Raw genomic sequence first — 24,182 nt, 5'->3', positions numbered from 1 at the left:
CAGTCCCCTTCATCATTTGCAACCCCCTCCATCATTTCCAACCCCTCCTTCATTTGCAGCACCCCTTCCATCATTTGCAGCCCCACTTCACCATTTCCAACCCCCTTTCATCATGTGCTGACCGCTTCATCATGTGCAGCTCCCCTCCATGATGTGCAGCCCCCTTCATCATTTGCAGGACCCCCTCCATCATGTGCAGCCCCTCTAAACAATTTGCAGTCCCCTTCATCATTTGCAGCACCCCTCCATCATTTGCTGCACCCCACCATCATTTGCAGCACCCCCTCCATCATATGCAGCCCCTCTTCACCATTTTCAGCCCCCTTCATCATGTGCAGCCCCCTCCATCATTTGCTGTCCCCCTACATCATTTGCAAACCCCCTTCCATCATTTACATCCCTCTCCATCATTTGCAGCCCCCTCCTTCATTTCCAACCCCTCCTTCATTTGCAGCACTTCTCCATTATTTGCAGCACCCCTTCCATCATTTTCAGCCCCTCTTCACCATTTCCATCCCCCTTTCATCATGTGCTGCCCGCTTCATCATGTGCAGCTCCCCTCCATGTGCAGCCCCAATTCTTCATGTGCAGCCCTCTTCATCATGTGCAGCCCCATTCACCTTTTGCAGACCCCTCCTTCATTTGCAGCACCCCTCCTTCATTTGCAGCATCACTCCATCATGTGCAGCCCTCCTCCATCATTTGCAGTACCCCTCCGTCATTTGCAGCACCCCCTCATCATTTGTAGCCCCACTCCATCATGTGCAGCCCCACTCCATTATTTCCAGCCCTCCTTCATTTGCAGCCCCCTCCTACATCTGCAGCACGCTTCCATCATTTGCAGCACCCAACTCCATGATTTGCAACCCACTCCATCATGTGCAGCCCATCTTCACCATTTGCAGCCCTCTTCATGTGCCTACCCTTCATCAAGTGCAGCCCCCTTCATAATTTGCTGTCCCCCTCCATCATTTGCAGCCCTCTCCTTCATTTCCAACCCCTCCTTCATTTGCACCACCCCTCCATTATTTGCAGCACCCTTTCCATCATTTGCAGCCCACTTCATCATGTGCAGCTCCCCTCCATGATGTGCAGCCCCCTTCATCATTTGCAGGACCCCTCCATCATGTGCAGCCCCTCTAAACCATTTGCAGTCCCCTCCATCATTTGCACCACCCCTCCATTATTTGCAGCACCCCTTCCATCATTTGCAGCCCACTTCACCATTTCCAACCCCCTTTCATCATGTGCTGCCCGCTTCATCATGTGCAGCTCCCCTCCATGATGTGCAGCCCCCTTCATCATTTGCAGGACCCCTCCATCATATGCAGCCCCTCTAAACCATTTGCAGTCCCCTCCTTCATTTGCACCACCCCTCCATTATTTGCAGCACCCCTTCCATCATTTGCAGCCCACTTCACCATTTCCAACCCCCTTTCATCATGTGCTGCCCGCTTCATCATGTGCAGCTCCCCTCCATGATGTGCAGCCCCTTCATCATTTGCAGGACCCCTCCATCATTTGCAGCCTACTTTCTCCATAGGTAGACACCCTCCATCATGTGCAGCCCGCCCTTCATCATGTGCAGTCCCCTTCCCCCACTTCATCATGTGCAGTCCCCCGTCCCCTCTCTCACATCAATTGCTACCCCCTCCATCATTTGCAGCCCTCTTTCATCCTTTGCAGCCCTCTTCACCATTTGCAGCCCCCTTCATCATGTGCCACCCTCTTCATCATGTGCAGCCTCCTCCATCATTTGCTACCCCCCTCCAACATTTGCATCCCCCTCCATCATTTGCAGCCTCTCTTCTCCATTTGTAGCCCCTCTTCACTATTTGCAGTCCTCTTCATCATGTGCAGCCCCCTTCACCATTTGCAGACCCCTCCTTCATTTGCAGCACCACTCCTTCATTTGCAGCTCCACTCCATCATGTGCAGCCGTCCTCCATCATTTGGAGCACCCCTCCGTCATTTGCAGCACCCTTCATCATTTGTAGCCCTACTCCATCATGTGTTGCCCCACTCTATTATTTGCAGCCCTCCTTCATTGCAGCCCCCTCCTACATCTGCAGCACCCTTCCATTATTTGCAGCACCCAGCTCCATCATTTGCAACCCACTCCATCATGTGCAGGCCATCTTCACCATTTGCAGCCCTCTTCATTATGTGCCTCCCCTTCAGCAAGTGAAGCCCCCTCCATAATTTGCTGTCCCCTCCATCATTTGCATCCCCCTCCATCATTTGCAGCCTCCATGTGTAGCCCCTCTTCAACATTTTCAGCCCCCCTTCATTATGTGCAGCCCCACTTCAAGTGCAGCCCTCTTAATCATGTGCAGCCCTCTTCATCATGTGCAGCCTCATTCACTATTTGCAACCACCTCCTTCATTTTCAGCACCCCTCCTTCATGTGTACACCCCCTCAATCATTTAAAGCACCCCCTCCTTCATTTGCAGCCCCACTCCATCATGTGCAGCTTCCTACATCATTTGCAGCACCTTTCATCATTTGTAGCCCCACTCTATCATGTGCAGCCCCACTCTATTATCTGCAGCACCTCTCCATCATTTGCAGCCCTCCTTCATTTGCAGCACCCCTCCATCATTTGCGGCACCCAACTTCATCATTTGCAGCCCACTCCAAGTGCAACCCACCCAATAAGTTGCAGTCCACCTCCATCATTTGCAGCCCCCTCCTTTATTTACAGCACCCCCTCCATCATTTGCAGCACCCCTTCCATCATTTCCAGCACCCCATCCATGATTTACAGCACCCCTCCAGCATTTGCTGCACCCCCTCCATCATGTGCAGCCTCCCTTCTCCATTTGTAGACCCCCTCCATTTTGGGCAACCCGCCCTTCATCATGCGCAGTCCCCTTCCCCCCACTTCATCATATGCAGTCCCCCATCCTTTCCCTCGCATCATCATCATTTGCTACCCCCTCAACATTTGCAGCCCTCCTCCTGGCAGGCACGGTACCGCATAGGGAATGTGCCTCTGACTGCGGAGCCCCTTATGGAAGAAGCTAATAGGAAACACTGTGCAGTGCCTATTCCCCCCTCACACTATTCCCCCAGGTGATGCACTAATTGGGACGCCCAGCTGACCAACGGGAAGAGAGAGGAAGGGGCGTCTGGCCACACCCACAAGGGTTAAATCCAGGTGCCGGGGTCAGTTCCTTCCTCTTTCTCCCCGGCTGACCCTCTGGAAGCAATTGTCCCACCCTCCCTCCCCTACATATTTGCTAATGTTTTTTATGTTGTTTAAAAAATGTTTTAATACTTGAAATCTAAAGCTGACGATAATAATACTGTTATTTTTAAGTCACAGCGGAAATGGAGGGAGGGGCGAAGCTTCATAGCCGCTCATTGGCTGGCCGCCAGTCGGTCGCAGACTGGGCCCACGGCTGTGAGCCCATTGCGAAATGTAATTTGCCCCTCCCTGCTTATTAAATTAATAAACTGTGACCGACTAGTTCAACCCATCTAAGCCTGTTCACGTTGTCTTTTCGGGATCGGTGGTAGAGGGGAAGGCACTAGTTACGACACACGGGTCTCCGCAGTCATCCTTTGCAGCCCTCCTCCATCTTTTGCAGCTCCCCATCCATCATTTGCAGCATCCCCTCCATCATTTGCAGCACCCATTCCAACATTTCCAGCACCCAATCCATGATTTCCCGCAGCTTTCCATCATATGCATCACCCCCTCCATAATGTGCAGCCCCTCTTCACCATTTCCAGCCCCCCCTTCATCATCAGCAGTCCCCACCATTATTTGCAGCACCCCTCTATCATTTGCAGCCCAATTTCATCATGTGCAGCCCCTCTTCACCATTTTCAGCCCCGTTCATCACATGCCGCCCCCTTCATCAAGTGCCGCCCCCTCCATAATTTGCTGTCCCCCATCATTTGCAGCCCCCTCCTTCATTTCCAAACCCCTCCTTCATTTGTAGCACCCCTCCATCATTTGCAGCCCCTCTTCACCATTTGCACCCCCTTCACCATTTGCACCCCTTCACCATTTGCAGGCCCTTCATCATGTGCAGCCCCTCTTTAACATTTGCAGCCCCCTCCATCATTTCCAGCACCCCTTCATAATTTGCAGCACCACTCCAACATGTGCAGCATCCCTCCATCATTTGCAGCACCCCTTCATCATTTGCAGACCTTCTTCATTTGCAGCCCCCCACCTTCATTTGTAGAACCCGCTCCATCATTTGCAGCACCCCTCCATCATTTGCAGCACCCCACTCTATCATTTGCAGCCCCACTCCATCATGTGCAGCCCCTCTTCACTATTTGCAGCCCACCTTCATCATGTGCAGCGTCCCTTCATCATGTGCAGCCCCCTCCTTCACTTGCAAGACCCCTCCTTCAATGGCAGCACCCCTCCATCATTTGCTGCCCCTCCATCATTTGCAGCCCTCCTCCATCCTTTGCAGCCCTTCTCCATAATTTGCAGCACGCCCTCCATCATTTGCAGCACCCCTCTATCATTTGCAGCCTCAGTCCATCATGTGCAGCCCCTCTTCACCATTTGCAGCTCCCTTCGTCATGTCCCGCCTCTTCATCATGTGCCACCCCCTCCATAATTTGCAGCCCCCTCCTTTATTTCTAACCCCTCCTTCATTTGCAGCACAACTCCATTATTTGCAGCACCCCTCCATCATTTGCTGCACCCCTCCATCATTTTCAGCTCCCCTCCATCATTTCCAGCACCCCATCCATGATTTGCAGCACCCCCTCCATCATTTGCAGCACCCCCTCCATCATGTGCAGCCCCTCTTCACCATTTGCAGCCCTCCTTCATCCTGAGCAGCCCCCACCATCATTTGCTGTCCCCTCCATCATTTGCAGCCCCGTGCATCATTTGCAGCCTGCCTCCATCATTTGCAGCCTCCCTTCTCTATTTGTAGACCCCCTCCATCATGTGCAGCCCGCCCTTGATCATGCGCAGTCCCCTTCCCCAATTCATCATGTGCAGTCCCTGTCCCCCACATCATTTGCAGCACCCCCTCCATCATTTGCAGCACCCCTCCTTCATTTGAACCCCACTCCATCATGTGCAGCCTCTCCATCATTTGCAACCCCCTTTCATCATTTGTAGCCCCACTCCATCATGAGCAGCCACTCTCTAATATTTGCAGCACCCCCTCCATCATTTGCAGCCCTCCTTCATTTGCAGCCACCCTCCTGCATTTGCAGCACCTCTCCATCATTTGCAGCACCCAACTCCATCATTTGCAGCACACTCAATCATGTGTCGCCCCTCCATCATGTGCAGCCCCCTCAAAACGTTGCAGCCCCCTCCATAAGTTGCAGCCCACCTCCATCATATGCAGCCCCCTCTTTCATTTACAGCACCCCCTCCATCATTTGCAGCCCGCCCCCAGTATTTGCAGCATCCCTTCTCCATTTGTAGACCCCTCCATCATGTGCAGCCCGCCCCCATCATGCGCAGTCGCCTTCCCCCACTTTATCATGTGCAGTCCCCTCCCTCACATCATCATTTGCTACCCCCTCCATCATTTGCAGCCCTCCTCCATCCTTTGCAGCCTTCCTCCATCCTTTGCAGACCTCCTCCATCCTTTGCAGCACCCTATCCATCATTTGCAGCACCCCCTCCATCATTTGCAGCCCCTCTTCACCATTTGCAGCCCCCTTCGTCATGTGCCGCCCCCTTCGTCTTGTGCCACCCCCTCCATAATTTGCTGTCCCACTCCATCATTTGCAGCCCCCTCCTTTATTTCTAACCCCTCCTTCATTTGCAGCACAACTCCATTATTTGCAGCACCCCTCCATCATTTGCAGCCCCTATTCAACATTTGCAACCCCCCTCCATCATGTGCCACACGCTTCATCATGTGCAGCTCCCCTCCATGATGTGCAGCCCCCTCCATCCTTTGCAGCCCTCCTCCATCATTTGCAGCACCCCCTCCATCATTTCCTGCATCCCCGCCATCACTTGCAATACCTCCTCCATCATTTCCAGCACCCCATCCATGATTGGCAGCCCCCCTCCATCATTTGCAACCCTTTTTCACCATTTCCAGCCCCCCTTCATCATGAGGAGCCCCCACCATCATTTGCTGTCCCCTCCATCATTTGTAGCCCCCCTTTATCATTTGCAGCCCGCCTCCTTCATTTGCAGCCTCTCTTCTCCATAGGTAGACACCCTCCATCATGTACAGCTAGCCTTTCATCATGTGCAGTCCCCTTCCCCCCACTTCATCACGTGCAGTCCCCCGTCCCCTGCCTCACATCATCATTTGCTACTCCTCCATCATTTGCAGCCCTCCTCCATCATTTGCAGCACCCCTCCATCTTTTGCAGCATCCCTCTATCATTTGCAGCCCCACTCCATCATGTGCAGCCCCTCTTCACCATTTGCAGCCCCCTTTATCATGTGCCGCCCCCTTCATCGTGTGCAGCCCCTTCATAATTTGCTGTTCCCCCCATCATTTGTAGCCCCTCCTTCATTTCCAAACACCTCTTTCATTTGCAGCACCCCCTCCATCATTTGCAGCCCCCCCTCCATCATTTGCAGCCCCTCTTCACCATTTGCACCCCCTTCACCATTTGCACCCCCTTCACCATTTGCAGCCCCTTCATCATGTGCAGCCCCTTCATCATGTGCAGCCCCTCTTCACCATTTGCAGCCCCCTCCATCATTTCCAGCATCCCTCTATCATTTGCAGCCCCACTCCATCATGTGCAGCCCCTCTTCACCATTTGCAGCCCCCTTTATCATGTGCCGCCCCCTTCATCGTGTGCAGCCCCTTCATAATTTGCTGTTCCCCCCATCATTTGTATCCCCTCCTTCATTTCCAAACACCTCTTTCATTTGCAGCATCCCTCAATTATTTGCAGCACCCCTCCGTCAATTGCAGCCCCTCTTCACCATTTGCACCCCCTTCACCATTTGCACCCCTTCACCATTTGCAGCCCCTTCATCATGTGCAGCCCCTCTTCATCATTTGCAGCACCCCTCCATCGCTTGAAGCCCTTCTTCATTAGCAGCCACCCTCCTTTATTTGTAGCATCCCCTCCATCATGTGCAGCCCCTCTTCACCATTTGCAGCCCCCTTCATCATGTGCATCGCCTCTTCATCATGTGCAGCCCCCTCCTTCACTTTCAGCACCCTTCCATCATTTGCAGCACCCCTCCATCATTTGCAACCCCACTCCATCATGTGCAGCCCCCTTCGTCATGTGCCGCCCCTTCAACATGTGCAACTCCCTCCATAATTTGCTGTCCCCTCCATCATTTGCAGCCCCCTCCTTCATTTCCAACCGCTCCATCATTTGCAACCCCTCTTCACCATTTGCAACCCCTTTTCATCATGTGCCGCTCGTTTCATCATGTGCAGCTCCCCTCCTTCATTTACAGCACCCCCTACAACATTTGCAGTACCCCTCCATCATTTGCAGCACCTCTCCATCATTTGCAGCACTCCATCATGTGCAGCCCCTCTAAACCATTTGCAGCCCCCTTCATCATGTGCAGCCCCCTCCATAGTTTGCAGAGCCCCTCCTTCATTTACAGCATCCCTCTATCATTTGCAGCCCCACTCCATCATGTGCCGCCCCCTTCATCATGTGCAGCCCCTTCATAATTTGCTGTTCCCCCATCATTTGTAGCCCCTACTTCATTTCCAAACCCCTCCTTCATTTGCAGCATCCCTCTATTATTTGCAGCCCCTCTTCACCATTTGCACCCCCTTCACCATTTGCAACCCCTTCATCATGTGCAGCCCCTCTTCACCATTTGCAGCCCATCATTTCCAGAACCCCTTCATAATTTGCAGCCCCACTCAAACACATCATTTGCTGCACCCCTACATCATTTGAAGCACCTCTTCATTAGCAGCCACCCTCCTTCATTTGTAGCACCCCTCCATCATGTGCAGCCCCTCTTCACCATTTGCAGCCCCCCTTCATCATGTGCAGTGCCCATTCATCATGTGCAGCACCCTCCTTCACTTGCAGCACCCATCCTTCATTTGCAGCACCCGTCCATCATTTGCAACCCCGTCCATCATTTGCAGCTCTCCTCCATCCTTTGCAGCCCTCCTCCATCATTTGCAGCACCCCCTCCATCATTTGCAGCACCCCTCCATCATTTGCAACCCACTCCATCATGTGCAGCCCCTCTTCACCATTTGCAGCCCTCTTCATCATGTTCCGCCCCGTTCAACATGTGCAGCCCACTCCATAATTTGCTGTCTCCTCTTTCATTTGCAGCCCTCTTCTTCATTTCCAACCCCTCCATCATTTGCAGCCCCTCACCATTTGCAACCCCTTTTCATCATGTGCCACCCACTTCATCATGTGCAGCTCCACTCCTTCATTTACAGCACAACCTACATTTGCAGCACCCCTCCATCATTTGCAGCACCTCTCCATCATTTGCAGCACCCCCTCCATCATGTGCAGCGCCCATTCATCATGTGCAGCCCCCTCCTCCACTTGCAGCACCCCTCCTTCATATGCAGCACTCCTCCATTATTTGCAACCCCCTCCATCATTTGCAGCCCTCCTCAATCCTTTGCAGCCCTCCTCCATCATTTGCAGCACCCCCTCTATCATTTTCAGCACCCCTCTATCATTTGAAACCCCACTCCATCATGTGCAGCCCCTCTTCACCATTTGCAGCCCCCTTCGTCATGTTCCGCCCCCTTCAACATGTGCAGCCCCTTCCATAATTTGCTGTCTCCTTCTTCATTTGCAGCCCCCTCCTTCATTTGCAGCCCCTCTTCACCATTTGCAGCCCCTCTTCACCATTTGCAAACCCTTTTCATCATGTGCCACCCACTTCATCATGTGTAGCTCCCCTCCTTCATTTACAGCACCCCCTACAACATTTGCAGCACCCCTCCATCATTTGCGGCACCTCTCCATCATTTGCAGCACTCCCTCCATCATGTGCAGCCCCTCTAAACCATTTGCAGCCCCCTTCATCATGTGCAGCCCCCTCCATAGTTTGCAGAGCCCCTCCTTCATTTACAACATCCCTCTATCATTTGCAGCCCCACTCCGTCATGTGCAGCCCCTCTTCACCATTTGCAGCCCCCTTTATCATGTGCCGCCCCCTTCATAATTTGCTGTTCCCCCATCATTTGTAGCCCCTCCTTCATTTCCAAACCCCTCCTTCATTTGCAGCATCCCTCTATTATTTGCAGCACCCTTTCCATCATTTGCAGCCCCTCTTCACCATTTGCACCCCCTTCACCATTTGCAGCCCCTTCATCATGTGCAGCCCCTCTTCACCATTTGCAACCCCTTTTCATCATGTGGCACCCGCTTCATCATGTGCAGCTCCCCTCCTTCATTTACAGCACCCCCTACAACATTTGCAGCACCCCTCCATCATTTGCAGCACCTCTCCATCATTTGCAGCACCCCTCCATCATTTGCAGCCCCTCTAAACCATTTGCAGCCGCCTTCATCATGTGCAGCCCCCTCCATAGTTTGCAGAGCCCCTCCTTCATTTCCAGCACCCCTCCATCATTTGCAGCACCCGTCCATCATTTGCAGCACCTCTCCATCATTTGCAGCACCCCCTCCATCATGTGCAGCCCCTCTAAACCATTTGCAGCCCCCTCCATCATGTGCAGCCCCCTCCATCATTTGCTGTCCCCTCCATCATTTGTATCCCCCTCGATCATTTGCAGCCTCTCTTCTCCATGTGCAGCCCCCTTCATCATATGCAGCCCCATTCACCATTTGCAGCCCCCTCCTTCATTTACAGCAGCCCTCCATCATTTTCAGCACCCCATGCATGATTTACAGCACCCCCTCCATCATTTGCAGCATCTCCTCCATCATGTGCAGCCCCTCTTCATCATTTGCAGCCCCCCTTCATCATGAGCAGCCCCCACCATCATTTGCTGTCCCCTCCATCATTTGCAGCCTCCCTTCTCCATTTGTTGACACCCCATCATGTGCAGCCCGCCCTTCATCATGCGCAGTCCCCTTCCCCCCACTTCATCATGTGCAGTCCCCCGTCCCCTCCCTTACATCATCATTTGCTACCCCGTCAATCATTTGCAGCCCTTCTCCATCCTTTGCAGCCCTCCTCCATCATTTGCAGCACCCCCCATCATTTGCAGCACCCCCTCCATAATTTGCAGCACTCCTCCATCATTTCCAGCACCCCATCCATGATTTGAAGCACCCCATCCATCATTTGCAGCACCCCTTCATCATGTGCAGCCCCTCTTCACCATTTGCAGCCCCCTTCATCTTGAGCAGCCCCCACCATCATTTGCTGTCCCCTCCATCATTTGCAACCCCTTCATCATTTGCAGCCGACTTCCATCATTTGCAGCCTCCCTTCGCCATTTGTAGACACCCTCCTTCATGTGCAGCCCGCTCTTCATCATGTGCAGTCCCCTTCCCCCCACTTCATCATGTGCAGTCCCCCGTCCCCTCCCTCACATCATTTGCTACTCCTCCATCATTTGCAGCCCTCCTTCATCATTTGCAGCACCCCTCCATCATTTGAAGCCCCACTCCATCATGTGCAGCCCCTCTTCACAATTTGCAGCCCCCTTTGTCATGTACCACCCCCTTCATCATGTGCAGCCCCCTCCATCAGATGCAGTCCCTCTCCATTATTTGCAGCCACCTCCTTCATTTCCAAACTCCTTCTTCATTTGCAGCAACCCTCCATTATTTGCAGCACCCATCCATCAAATGCAGCCCCCTTCACCATTTGCACCTCCTACGCCATTTGCACCCCCTTCACCATTTGCAGCCCTTTTATCATGTACAGCCCCTCCTCACCATTTGAAGCCCCCTCCATCATTTCCAGCACCCCTTCATAATTTGCATCCTGACTCCAACATGTGCAGCACCCCTCCATCATTTGCAGCCCCCCTCCATCATTTGCAGCCTCCCTTCTCCATTTGTAGCCGTACTCCATCATGTACGGTCCGCCTTCATCATGTGCAGTGCCCCCCTCATCCCCCATTGAATTCATTTTATAATGAAAAAAAAAAGTTTTTAACACTTACCTCATAAGCGATCCCGCAGGCCCACAACACATTAGTGCATGTTGGGGCCCGGTCAGCAGAAGCACAAGAGGTGGGGTCCTCTGAGCCCCCCCGGTATGCCTCTGCTCATCAGGCCCCATAGAGTAGTAAGGGCAGTAATGTCCTGATGGCGGCCCTGGGGGACATCAGTACAATATGAGTGCATATTTGCTCTCTCCACATCCATAATGACCCAAGCTCTAAAAAAATAGAACAAACACGGCAAATATGTTATCAAAAGGTGTATAGCAAATTTTTTTTATCACTAAAAACTGTCATTTAGTCCTTCAAAGAACGCAGCCCCCCCAAATTCAATTTTTTTTCTATATTCGGCCCATATACCCAGCCAGGTTTGAGACGCCTGTTATAACGTATAGTAGCTGTGGCTGCCATTAATCGTCTTCCAAGCCATCACTTCTCATACAAGTCAGGAGCTTTCTCCCACGTATGTTAAACAAAGGACTTAAAACATGGTGTGATCTAGCTAACGGCTAGGTTCACATCACGTTTGGGCAATCCATTTAACAGATGCGGTTGCGTCCGCAGCGTTTCTGACCCATAAATCCATATGCGGCTTGATTTCGTATCTTTTACATTGTGGAGGCAGGTGCATGCGTTCGTCTGCATTTGCTTATGCATGTGTCTTTTCGTGGTGTGCGGCTAATGCACCATGTTGCAATTTTTGCGGTGGCAAATTTCTGTCAAATATGCGCAGGCATGCGCATGCGGATGAGAGCGTTAAAAAAACGCATAACTGTCTATGGGAACGTTCAAAGCGCTTGCGTACTTCGGACTGCGCATGTCTAGGAACTGATTTAGGCACGCCCATTGAGACACGCCCTCCTTGAAATATCGAACACATGCACCTAAAAAGTGCAAACGCATGCAAAAACACATTTTTTTGCCGTCATGCATAAGCTGATGCGGAAAAAAAACGCTGTGTAAGCATGCGTTTGCGGACAAGACACTGCGGACAAAACCACACAGTGGCGTATCGAGGGGGGGGGGGGGGCAGCCAGGGCATGTGCCCCGGGCGCCTCCACACTGAGATACTCAGTATAAGCCGAGATTTTCAGCCAATTTTTGGGGGTTGAAAGTCCCCCTCTCGGCTTATACTCGAGTCATACCCAGGGGTCGGCAGGGGAGGGGGAGCGGGGGCTGTCTAATTATACTCACCTGCTCCTGGCGTGGTCCCTGCAGGTCTCTGGTTCCCCGGCGCCGCAGCTTCTTCCTGTACTGAGCGGTCACATGGTACTGCTCATTACAGTAATGAATATGGGGCTCCACCTCCCATAGGGGTGGAGCCGCATATTCATTACTGTAATGAGCGGTAACAGTGACCGCTCAAAACAGGAAGAAGCTGCGGCGCCGGGGAAGCAGGGACTGCACCGTGCCAGGAGCAGGTGAGTATAACGGGGAGCGCTGCGCTGTGCGGTATTCACCCGCTCCCCCTTCCAGCGCGGCTCGTCTTCAGCGTCTTCTGCAGTGACGCTCAGGTCAGAGGGCGCAGTGACGTGGTTAGTGCGCGCCCTCTGCCTGAACGTCAGTGCAGAAGAAGCTGAAGATGGAGCGGCAACGGAACGAAGTCAGGTGAATATTGAAAGTGCCAAGGGCTGGAGCGACGTATGTGATTTTTTTTTTTTATTGCAGCAACAGCAAATGGAGCAAGTGTCTGTATGGAGCATCTTATGGGGCCATAATCAACGTTTCTGCAGCACTATGTGGCGCAAATATCTTTATGGAGCATCTTATAGGGGCATAATCAAGGTTTGTGCAGCACTATATGGCGCAAATATCTTTATGGAGCATCTTATGGGGCATAATCAATGTTTCTGCAGCACTATATGGCACAAATATCTTTTTGGAGCATCTTATGGGGCCATAATCAACCTTTATGCAGCACTATATGGCGCAAATATCTTTATGGAGCATCTTATGGGGCCATAATCATCGTTTGTGGAGCATTATATGGGGCAAGTGTCTGTATGGAGCATCTTATGGGGCCATAATCAAGGTTTGTGCAGCATATATTAGGGCAAATGAAATGTGTCTATGGAGCATCTTATGGGGCCATTATTAACCTTTATGCAGGATTATATGGGGCTTATATGGCACTTCCGCATCAGTGAAGCGCCAGCAGCGGCTGACGTCACTCTTCACAGACACAGCAGGGCAAGCACAGGCTGCGTTGAGGTGTCGGTGGTAAGTTCTCCAGGCTCCAGCTCCAGACCGCGGGGTAATGGAGCTGAAGACACCAACCGAAGAATCAGATAATGTTTGAAATTTAAGGGGGCTGGTTGGGGTCAGCTATATGGAGCATGCAGGATAGGGAGGGAGCAGGGGTCGGGGCAACGTTAGTAAATTGTGTCACTGTGACATTATGGGGGCAGAAATCTGGACAGTATGGGGGGCAGAAATCGACATTATGGGGGCACAAATCAGGACATTATGGGGGCAGAAATCTGGACATTATGGGGATTCAGGAATGTACATTAGCTTGGTCATACAGTTTCAATAGAGTTAAGGTTCTGCAACCACAAATGTGAAACCGGCGTTATTGTGATAGTGTAGGTCATCTGCAGTACTAGAGAGCACAGCTATCACAACACATGTGCACACACACAGCACTGCAGCCACACATGGGGAGGGAGGACGCTACAGAGCGCTGGGCTGAGCTTGGGACTGCACAGATGACTCAGAAGCAATGGGAGCAGCTGGGGGAAGATCTGAAGGTCGGACAGGAAGCGGAAAGCAGGATGAGGGGACACGGAGGAAGGGAACAGGATCTGTCAGCTCCCAGCAACAGGGACGGAGCAGCTGGCATCCCAGCCTGACGCGGGGAAAGGGCTGACAGGCGGGGCAGTGGACGACACAAGGGGGTATGTAGGGCATGGTAGGTTTTGGTAGATCTTGTGGACAAGATCTCGGGACAGGCAGCAACTTGTTTTCTTATATTGTAAATAATGCTGTGTAATCAGCCCTTTCTCCACCATGGTTACACCTCTCTGGGGACAGGGCAGCTGATTAGATAAAGTTAACCCTTGGCAGGTAGTACAGGATGTGTGGCCTTTGTGTACAGGATGCCCCATTCCCGGATTCTCCTTCAGTCTCAGGAACCTTATACGTGAGAACGTCATCCACTAATGGACAGTGCAGCTCACCGGCACCGCGCATCTCGCGCTCAGGAGTTTAGATATAGAAATACATTTTTGGATTTGTAATATTTTATCTTTCTGTTCCATCTGTACATGTAGCATTCATTGGGATGAAAGAGCTGAGGAGAAGCAAGATGTGACACGATGCTGAAGTTGGTTTCTTATTCGTTCAGTTTCTTATTCGGGCTGAAGTTGGTTTCTTATTCAGCAGTTTCTTATTCGGCTATTTTTTATTTTCTGTTTTTTTCAGGTTTTTCAATAAAAATAAACCATTCTAAGTATATAATATTATGCGGTCATGTGCCCTCTTGTGAATACACTTAAAAACAGATAAAAATATTAGAAGGCTGGCACAAAAATGGGCATCAAAGTGGGCACTGAGGTATGGTATTAAAGGTGTTAAACGGCTTTGTGCCACTGATCTGACACCTGACTTGCATACCTTGTGATGCCACACATCAAGTTCCTGTCAATCCAGCCTGGCACAAATGGGTTCTGGGCATCAGAACTGGCATCAAAGTGGGCAGAGAACCAATTTTCACACATGCGAATAAGTAACAGCTATTTTTAAGGGGTTAAATGCCTTTGTGCCACTAATCTAACACCCGATTTACATACCTAGTGATGCCCCACATCAAAGTCAAATCACTTCAGCCTGGCACAAATGGGTTCTGGGCATCAGAACTGGCATCAAAGTGGGCAAATTGCACATTTTCACAGATTTGAATAAGTAACAGCTATTTTTAAGGGGTTAAATGCCTTTGTGCCACTGATATAACACCTGATTTACATACCTACTGATGCCCCACATGAAATCCATGTCACTCCAGCCTGGCACAAATGGGTTCTGGGCATCAAAACTGGCATCAAAGTGGGCAAATCGCCCATTTTCACAGATTTGAATAAGTAACAGCTATTTTTAAGGGGTTAAATGCCTTTGTGCCACTGATATAACACCTGATTTACATACCTACTGATGCCCCACATGAAATCCATGTCACTCCAGCCTGGCACAAATGGGTTCTGGGCATCAGAACTGGCATCAAAGTGGGCAAATTGCACATTTTCACAGATTTGAATAAGTAACAGCTATTTTTAAGGGGTTAAATGCCTTTGTGCCACTAATCTAACACCTGATTTACATACCTACTGATGCCCCACATGAAATCCATGTCACTCCAGCCTGGCACAAATGGGTTCTGGGCATCAAAACTGGCATCAAAGTGGGCAAATCGCCCATTTTCACAGATTTGAATAAGTAACAGCTATTTTTAAAGGGTTAAATGCCTTTGTGCCACTGATATAACACCTGATTTACATACCTACTGATGCCCCACATGAAATCCATGTCACTCCAGCCTGGCACAAATGGGTTCTGGGCATCAGAACTGGCATCAAAGTGGGCAAATTGCACATTTTCACAGATTTGAATAAGTAACAGCTATTTTTAAGGGGTTAAATGCCTTTGTGCCACTAATCTAACACCTGATTTACATACCTACTGATGCCCCACATGAAATCCATGTCACTCCAGCCTGGCACAAATGGGTTCTGGGCATCAAAACTGGCATCAAAGTGGGCAAATCGCCCATTTTCACAGATTTGAATAAGTAACAGCTATTTTTAAGGGGTTAAATGCCTTTGTGCCACTGATATAACACCTGATTTACATACCTACTGATGCCCCACATGAAATCCATGTCACTCCAGCCTGGCACAAATGGGTTCTGGGCATCAGAACTGGCATCAAAGTGGGCAAATTGCACATTTTCACAGATTTGAATAAGTAACAGCTATTTTTAAGGGGTTAAATGCCTTTGTGCCACTAATCTAACACCTGATTTACATACCTACTGATGCCCCACATGAAATCCATGTCACTCCAGCCTGGCACAAATGGGTTCTGGGCATCAAAACTGGCATCAAAGTGGGCAAATCGCCCATTTTCACAGATTTGAATAAGTAACAGCTATTTTTAAAGGGTTAAATGCCTTTGTGCCACTGATATAACACCTGATTTACATACCTACTGATGCCCCACATGAAATCCATGTCACTCCAGCTTGGCACAAATGGGTTCTGGGCATCAAAACTGGCATCAAAGTGGGCAAATCACCCATTTTCACAGATTTGAATAAGTAGCAGCTATTTTTAAGGGGTTAAATAGCTTTGTGCCACTGATCTAACACCTGATTAACATACCTAATGATGCCCCACATGAAATGCATGTCAATACAGCCTGGCACAAATGGGTTCTGGGCATCAAAACTGGCATCAAAGTACTCAAATCACCCATTTTCACAGATTTGAAAAAGTAACAGCTATTTTTAAGGGGTTAAATGCCTTTGTGCCACTAATCTAACACCTGATTTACATACCTACTGATGCCGCACATGAAATCCATGTCCACTCCAGCCTGGCACAAATGGGTTCTGGGCATCAGAACTGGCATCAAATTGGGCAAATTGCACATTTTCACAGATTTGAATAAGTAACAGCTATTTTTAAGGGGTTAAATGCCTTTGTGCCACTAATCTAACACCTGATTTACATACCTACTGATGCCCCACATGAAATCCATGTCACTCCAGCCTGGCACAAATGGGTTCTGGGCATCAAACTGGCATCAAAGTGGGCAAATCACCCATTTTCACAGATTTGAATAAGTAACAGCTATTTTTAAGGGGTTAAATGCCTTTGTGCCACTAATCTAACACCTGATTTACATACCTACTGGTACCCCACATGAAATCCATGTCACTGCAGCCTGGCACAAATGGGTTCTGGGCATCAGAACTGGCATCAAAGTGGGCAAACAGCGCATTTTCACAGATTTGAATAAGTAACTGATGTTTTTAAGGGGTAAAATGCCTTTGGGCCACTGATCTGACACTTAAAATACACAGACAGTGATGCCCTGCATCAAACCCAGGTCCCTTCAGCCTGGCCCAAATGTGTTCTGGGCACCAGAACTGGCATCAAAGTGGGCAAACAGCCCATTTTCGCAGATTTGAATAAGTAACTGATGTTTTTAAGGGGTTAAATGCCTTTGGGCCACTGATCTGACACTTAAAATACACAGACAGTGATGCCCTTCATCAAACCCAGGTCTCTCCAGCCTGGCCCAAAAGGATTCTGGGCACCAGAACTGGCATCAAAGTGGGCAAACAGCCCATTTTCACAGATTTGAATAAGTAACTGATATTTTTAAGGGGTTAAATGCCTTTGGGCCACTAATACGACACTTAAAATACACAGACAGTGATGCCCTGCATCAAACCCAGGTCTCTCCAGCCTGGCCCAAATGGGTTCTGGGCACCAGAACTGGCATCAAAGTGGGCAAACAGCCCATTTTCACAGATTTGAATAAGTAAGTGGTGTTTTTAAGGGGTTAAATTCCTTTGTGCCACTGATACCAGAGTGCATACATATAGAACAGGGAGGCCCACAATAAAACCAGGTCTCTTCAGCCTGGCCCTAATTAGTTCTGGGCATCAGAACTGTCATCAAACTGGGCAAACAGCCAATTTTAACAGATTTGAATAGGGACCTGCTGTTTTTCAGGGGTTAAATGGCTTTGGGCCACTGATCTGACACTTAAAATACACAAATAGCGATGCCCTGCATCAAACCCAGGTCCCTCCAGCCTAGCCCAAATGGGTTCTGGGCACCAGAATTAGCATCAAAGTGGGCAAATATAGTGGGTTGGTGTCGGGAATGCCTTGGTTACAGCATCAAAACCCTGTTATTAACTGGGTTACTGAGGAAATTGTTCAATGGTCCTTATCTAAGTCCTTGAAGTCTGTATCTGTGTTGTCTGTCGGTCTGGAAGCTATTCCGGAGTATCTGAAGGTCTTTGAAGACGTGTTCTCTGAAAGCGAGGCTGAGGTTCTACCGCCACATCCATCTTTTAATTGTGCCATCAATTTAATCTGTCTTGTCCTGAGCGGCTGGCCATGAAGGAGTATATTGCCGAGAGTCTTCGTAAGGGGCATATCCGCCCTTATGTTTCTCCTATGGCAGCTGGCTTTTTCTTTGTAAAGAAAAAAGATGGTGGTTTGAGTCCTTGCCTCGACTTTCGGGAACTCAACAAAATCACTGTGAGAAACACCCACTTCCTCTCATTCCTGACTTGTGTAACCAGTTGTCTGGGGCCAAATGATTTTCAAAGTTGGATTTGTGGGGAGCCTATAATTGGATAAGTGTTTGAGAGGGAGACGAGTGGAAGACGGCGTTTCTCATGTGAGAAGTTCTTTTTGAGAATCTTTTTATGTCCTTCGGGCTAACAAACACCCCTGGCCATTTTTCAAAATTTTATTAATATTGTGTTTGCTGATCTGATCGGTCACTTTGCGATTATTTACCTTGACGACATCTTGGTTTACTCCCCTGACAGTGAAACCCATTTTCACTATTCGCGTACTGTCCTTCATAGACTCAGGGAAAAACTACTTTTTTCAAAATTTGAAATGTTAATTTTTTGTACAGGAGTTATCATTTTTGGGTTTGATTGTTTCCAATGAAGGGTTTCACATGGATCCCAAGAAGGTGCAGGCTATTAGTGATTGGGTTCAGCCCCGTGACTTGAAGGGTTTGCAACTAGTGATGAGTGAGTATACTTGTTACTTTGGTTTTCCCGAGCACACTCGGGTGGTCTCCAAGTATTTATGTCTGATCAGAGATTTAGTTTTCCTTGCCGCAGCTGCATGATTTACAGCTACTGGACAGCTTGATTACATGTGGGGATTCCCTGGCAAACAGGCAACCCCCACATGTACTCAGGCTGGCTAGCAGCCATACATTATGCAGCTGCATCAACAAAAACTAAATCTCTGAGCAGTCACAAATACTCAGGAGACCACCCGAGCGTGCTCGGGAAAGCCCGAGCAACGAGTATACTCGCTCATCACTATTTGCAACGCTTCTTGGGGTTTGCAAACTACTATCGAAAGTTCATCAAGTGTTTTTTGCAGGTAGTTAATAGTGATGAGCGAATATACTTGTTGCTCGGGAAATCTCCGAGTATTTGTGACTGCTCAGAGATTTAGTTTTTGTTGACGCAGCTGCATGATTTATGGCAATTATGGCACTTAGCCTCTCTCTTCCCACTGCCCTGTAGCGGTGGCAATGGGGTAATATTTGGGTGGTTGATGTGACCTTTGAATTGTAAGGTCACATCAAGCCCGGCTTAGTAATGGAGAGGTGTCAATAAGACAGCTATCGATTACTAATCCTATAGATCTCCTGTAATGAATAAAAAAAAAAAAAAAAAAAAATATATACCTGTCCGTTGTTCTGTCCCACGCAGTAATCCATATCTGGGGAAAATACAGTTTGCAACCAGGACTGTGCTAAGATGCTACCAGCCCAGCTGCAAACTACTGGGGAATGAGGAGATGCTGCCAGCGCAGCCTCAGTGACTAGCGGTGAAGTCACTGAGTCTACCCTCCCTGCTTGCCTGACCCGCGCTGAACTCTGGAGCGTGGGAAAATGCCAGTTCATTTTCCCACGCTGCAGAGTTCATTGCAGTTCAAGCCGGAAGGGAGGGCAGACTATGTGACATCAGCACTAGTCTCTGTAGCTGCACTGGCAGCATCTCCTCATTCCCCAGTAGTTTGCAGCCATGGCGGTTGCATTTCAGCACCACTCCTAGTTGCAAACTGTATTTTCCCCAGATATTGATTACTGCGTGGGACAGAACGACTGACAGGTATGGTATATTGTTGGGTTTTTGTTTTTGGTTTTTTTTAATTACAGGAGAACAAGGGCGTTGTATGTATTAGCTGCATAATAAGGCCACGTTCACACGCTGCGGGTTCCTCTGCGGGTTAATCCCGCAGCGGAATTGAAAATCTGCAGGGCAAAACCGCTGCGGTTATCCCTGCAGATTTATCGCGGTTTGTTCCGCGGTTTCCGCTGCGGGATTACTGCTGTACTATTGATGCTGCATATGCAGCAATATGCAGCATCAATAGTAATGTAAAAAATAATAAAAATTGGCTATACTCACCCTCTGACGTCGCGATCTCCCCGGCGCTTCAAGCGGCTGTGCCGACAAGGACCTTCGTGACGTCACGGTCATGTGACCGCGGCGTCATCACGGTCATGTGACCGCGACGTCACCACAGGTCCTGTTCGGCACAGCAACTGAGACCGGACGCCGCGGGCAGCGCAGAGAGGTGAGCATAACATGATTTTTTATTTTAATTCTTTTTTTTTTACACCCAAATATGGTTCCCAGGGCCTGGAGGAGAGTCTCCTCTCCTCCACCCCGGGTACCACCCGCACATTATCCGCTTAACTTCCCGCAACGTGGGCACAGCCCCATGCGGGAAGTTAGCGGTTCAATGCATTTCTATGGGTGCAGAATCGCTGCGATTCTGCACCAAGAAGTGACATGGTCCTTCTTTTTTTCTGCAGAAAATCCGCGCGGATTTTCCACAGAAAAAAAGGATTGTCGGCACAGCGTGTTTTGTTTTCCATTAGGTTACATTGTACTGTAACCTACATGGAAAAAGGATGCGGACCCGCAGCTGCAAAACAGCTGCGGGTCCGCAGCAAAACCCGCAGCGTGTGAACATAGCCTAAGGATGAAAAACTGTGTTTAGTGTTTTATTTCATTAAAAGACTTTATCCTGGCTGCGTCTTTATTGAACCTGTAACAACTATAGGATTAGCAATGGATAGGTGTCTTCTTGACACTTCTCCATTACTAAGCCGGGCTTGATGTGACCTTACAATATAAAGGTCACATCAACCCCCAAACTATTACCCCATATACCACCGATACAGGGCAGTGGGAAGAGAGAGGCTAAGTGCTGAAATTGGTGAATCTTAAAAATGCGACATTTCTGGGGAGGCTGAGAGCTAGTGTTTGTAGCCATGAGGGGTCAATATCCATGGCCCCTTCCTAGGCTATGAATATCAGCCCGCAGCTGTCTGCATAGCTTTTTCTGGAATTTAATTATAAGGGTACCCCATGTCATTTTTGGGGGGCCACCCTATTTTAATAGCCAGTAAACACTAAAAATACAGCTGTGGGCTCATATTCATAGCCTGGGGAGATCCATGGGTATTAACCCCTTCTTAGGCTATAAACATTTGCCTCCAGTCGCTGGCTTTCCCTCTCTGGATTGGAAAATTATGCGGGAGCCCGCAACATTTTTTCCCCCCAAAATAATCTTTTATTAATTACATACATGTCCTCTAATTTGCACACACACTATACTAATTGTATTGATCACTGACATATACAGTACATATCTAACTATTCTGCATCTACTTAGTGTATGTAAACCATGTCTTCTATCCTGTCGGCTCCAGCAGTGATTTTAGAGAGGCTGACAAATGAATTACCGGCTATTCTTCTATGTATCTCTCTCTGCAATATAAAGACTGTGTATATATATATATATATATATATATATATATATATATATATATATATATATATATATATATATATATATATATATATATATATATAACCATATGCAAGAAGAAAGAGAAGGCACTCACCGATCTAAATTTCCCAGCTTTATTTCATCTTAATGTTAAAAAAATTCCATGGCCGGGGGAGTGAGGAGCGGAGTTCTTGTGAGCAGGGATAGACGACGGCCGTTTGTGCTTGCGCTTCCACGGGTCAGTATTTTTTTAACATGAAGATGAAATAAAGTTGGGAATTTTAGATCGGTGAGTGCCTTCTCTTTCTTCTTGCATATGGTCATGGATTTTCGTGTATTTTCAGAAGAACACCTATGATCTTGATGCATGGCTGATGCTAGGACTATTATTCATTAATACCTGAACCCGAAATTTTTGGATAACCTCGTTTCACAGACAGTGCCGTTCGTTTTTGGTCTTCCTGGCGTTAGATATATATATATATATATATATATATATATATATATATATATATATATATATATATATATATATGTATATGTATGTATATATATATATGTATATATATATATATATATATATATACTAGATTGTGGCCCGATTCTAACGCATCGGGTATTCTAGAATATGCATGTCCCCATAGTATATGGACAATGATGATTCCGACTGTGCCCGTCGCTGATTGGTCGAGGCATCCTTTTTGACATCATCGTCGCCATGGCAACCATTATGACATCTACGTCGATACTGTGCCCGTCGCTGATTGGTCGAGGCCTGGCGGCCTCGACCAATCAGAGACGCGGCATTTCCATTATGACATCATCGTCGCCATGCTATGCCCGTAGCTGATTGGGCCTCAACCAATCAGCGAATGAATAAACGGGACAGACAGACAGACAGAAAAACCCTTAGACAATTATATATATATATATATATATATATATATATACACACCCACTAGCTATTGAACCTGTTCTACGCCCGGGTGGCGAGCATTTATATTGGTATATGGTCTCCATCCTGGTATGCGCCTCTTCCATCCTGCCCCCTAATCTTGCACCCCCATCCTGTCATACGCTGCTTCCATCCTGCGCCCCCTTCCTGTCATGTGCAGCCCCATCCTGCGCCCTCATCCTGTTTTGTGCGCCTCCATCTTGTCATGTGCTACTCTTTTCCTGTGCCCTCATCCTGTCATGTGCTGCTTTCATCCTGCGCCCCATCCTGTCATGTGCTGCTCCCATTCTGCGCCCCCATTCTGTAATGTGCTGCTCCCATCCTGCGCCCCCATTCTGTCATGTGCTGCAACCATTCTGCGCCCCCATTCTGTCATGTGCTGCTCCCATCCTGTGCCCCCATTCTGTCATGTGCTGCTCCCATCCTGCGCCCCATTCTGTAATGTGCTGCACCCATTCTGCGCCCCCATTCTGTCATGTGCTGCTCCCATCGTTGATGGCCCCCATAAGATGCTCCATAGCATAATATGCCCCGTATGCTGATGCTGCGATTTAAAAAAAAAAAATGACAGACTCGCCTCTCGTCGCTGGGCGCCGAGTGCCTAAGCAGGCGGGAACACCAGCGCACTATGGGGGTCAGGTGCTGGAGTCGCCGCTGGCTAAGGCCCCCGGTGTAACAGCGTGTCCCTCCCCCGGCCTGTGTCCCTGGACTGCTATGTAATCAGGCTTGAGTCAACAACCAGAAGGGGGAGCTTTCCCTCATGGAGGGATGGATCCCAGGACACAGAACAATAGACTCATGTGTTGGCTGATTCAATTGTGTGGTGACTTGCGAAGGGCTGGGATGGTATGCTGAGGCGAGACCCTGGTGCCCGTGTGTGGAGGATTAAAAGCTGCCACGTGGAATGGTGTTGTGTCCCTCATCTGCTGGATCCAGTAAACCCATCCCAGGATTATTTTTCTTTCCCTGGCTTCGGATTGAAAGGTGGCGCACTCGGATCTGCTCCCTTTGTGTGGACTCATTGTAGACTAATTACGGACGCTGCAGAATTACTTTGATTTGTGTCCCAGTTCCCTGTTCCGATAAATTTTATTGGATTGATTACTGGCGTGGTGTCTCTTCCTGCTCTGTCGCATGCCCCGTCACACCCGGCACTTGCGATATTCACCTGTCCCTGTTCCACCGCCGCGCGCCACTCTGTCATCCGTGTCCTCTGGCTGTGACTGTTGAGGCAGGGGGCGCGCACTGACCACGTCATCGCACCCTATGACCTGAACGTCACAGCCAGAGGATGCGGAAGACCCGGCGGTGGAACGGGGACAGGTGAATATAGCATGGCTCACCCTCCCCCTTCATACTCACCCTCCTGGTGCGTCTCTGCTTCTCCGTTGGAGATAGCGGTATGCGTTCAGTGCTTACTCATACCGCGATCTCCTGGGCCACAATCCTCCTCCCCGGATGCGTCACACTGTGGGATCCAGACTGTGCAGACGCGTCGCGCTTGCGCAGTCTATAAAGGCTTTGGACAGAGTGACGCTATCAGCGTTATAATATATATATATATATACATACTGTATATATATACTGTATATTTGTATACACACACACACACCACACATTTATTCTATGTGTATA

General features: G+C 49.1%; 1 protein-coding gene across 3 annotated transcripts in view; it reads left to right on the top strand.

Moving 5' to 3' along the window:
- The first annotated feature begins 13,745 nt into the window (after window positions 1–13,745).
- The window catches only part of LOC143766844 (protein S100-A16-like), a 338,554-nt gene continuing 328,117 nt past the window's right edge, over window positions 13,746–24,182 (top strand). The window contains exons 1-2 of one of the 3 annotated variants that reach the window (XM_077254847.1): window positions 13,747–13,913; window positions 14,289–14,331. The gene's annotated coding sequence lies outside the window, so the exon portion shown is untranslated. Of the gene's footprint in view, window positions 13,928–14,288; window positions 14,332–24,182 lie in introns of all 3 variants that reach the window. The other 2 variants (XM_077254855.1, XM_077254864.1) reach the window with 2 other exon arrangements.

This window comes from Ranitomeya variabilis, chromosome 1 (assembly GCF_051348905.1).
Source record: "Ranitomeya variabilis isolate aRanVar5 chromosome 1, aRanVar5.hap1, whole genome shotgun sequence".
Lineage (NCBI taxonomy): Eukaryota > Metazoa > Chordata > Amphibia > Anura > Dendrobatidae > Ranitomeya > Ranitomeya variabilis.
Note: the sequence above shows the minus strand (reverse complement) of the source record. Positions and strands in the feature narration are given on the sequence as shown.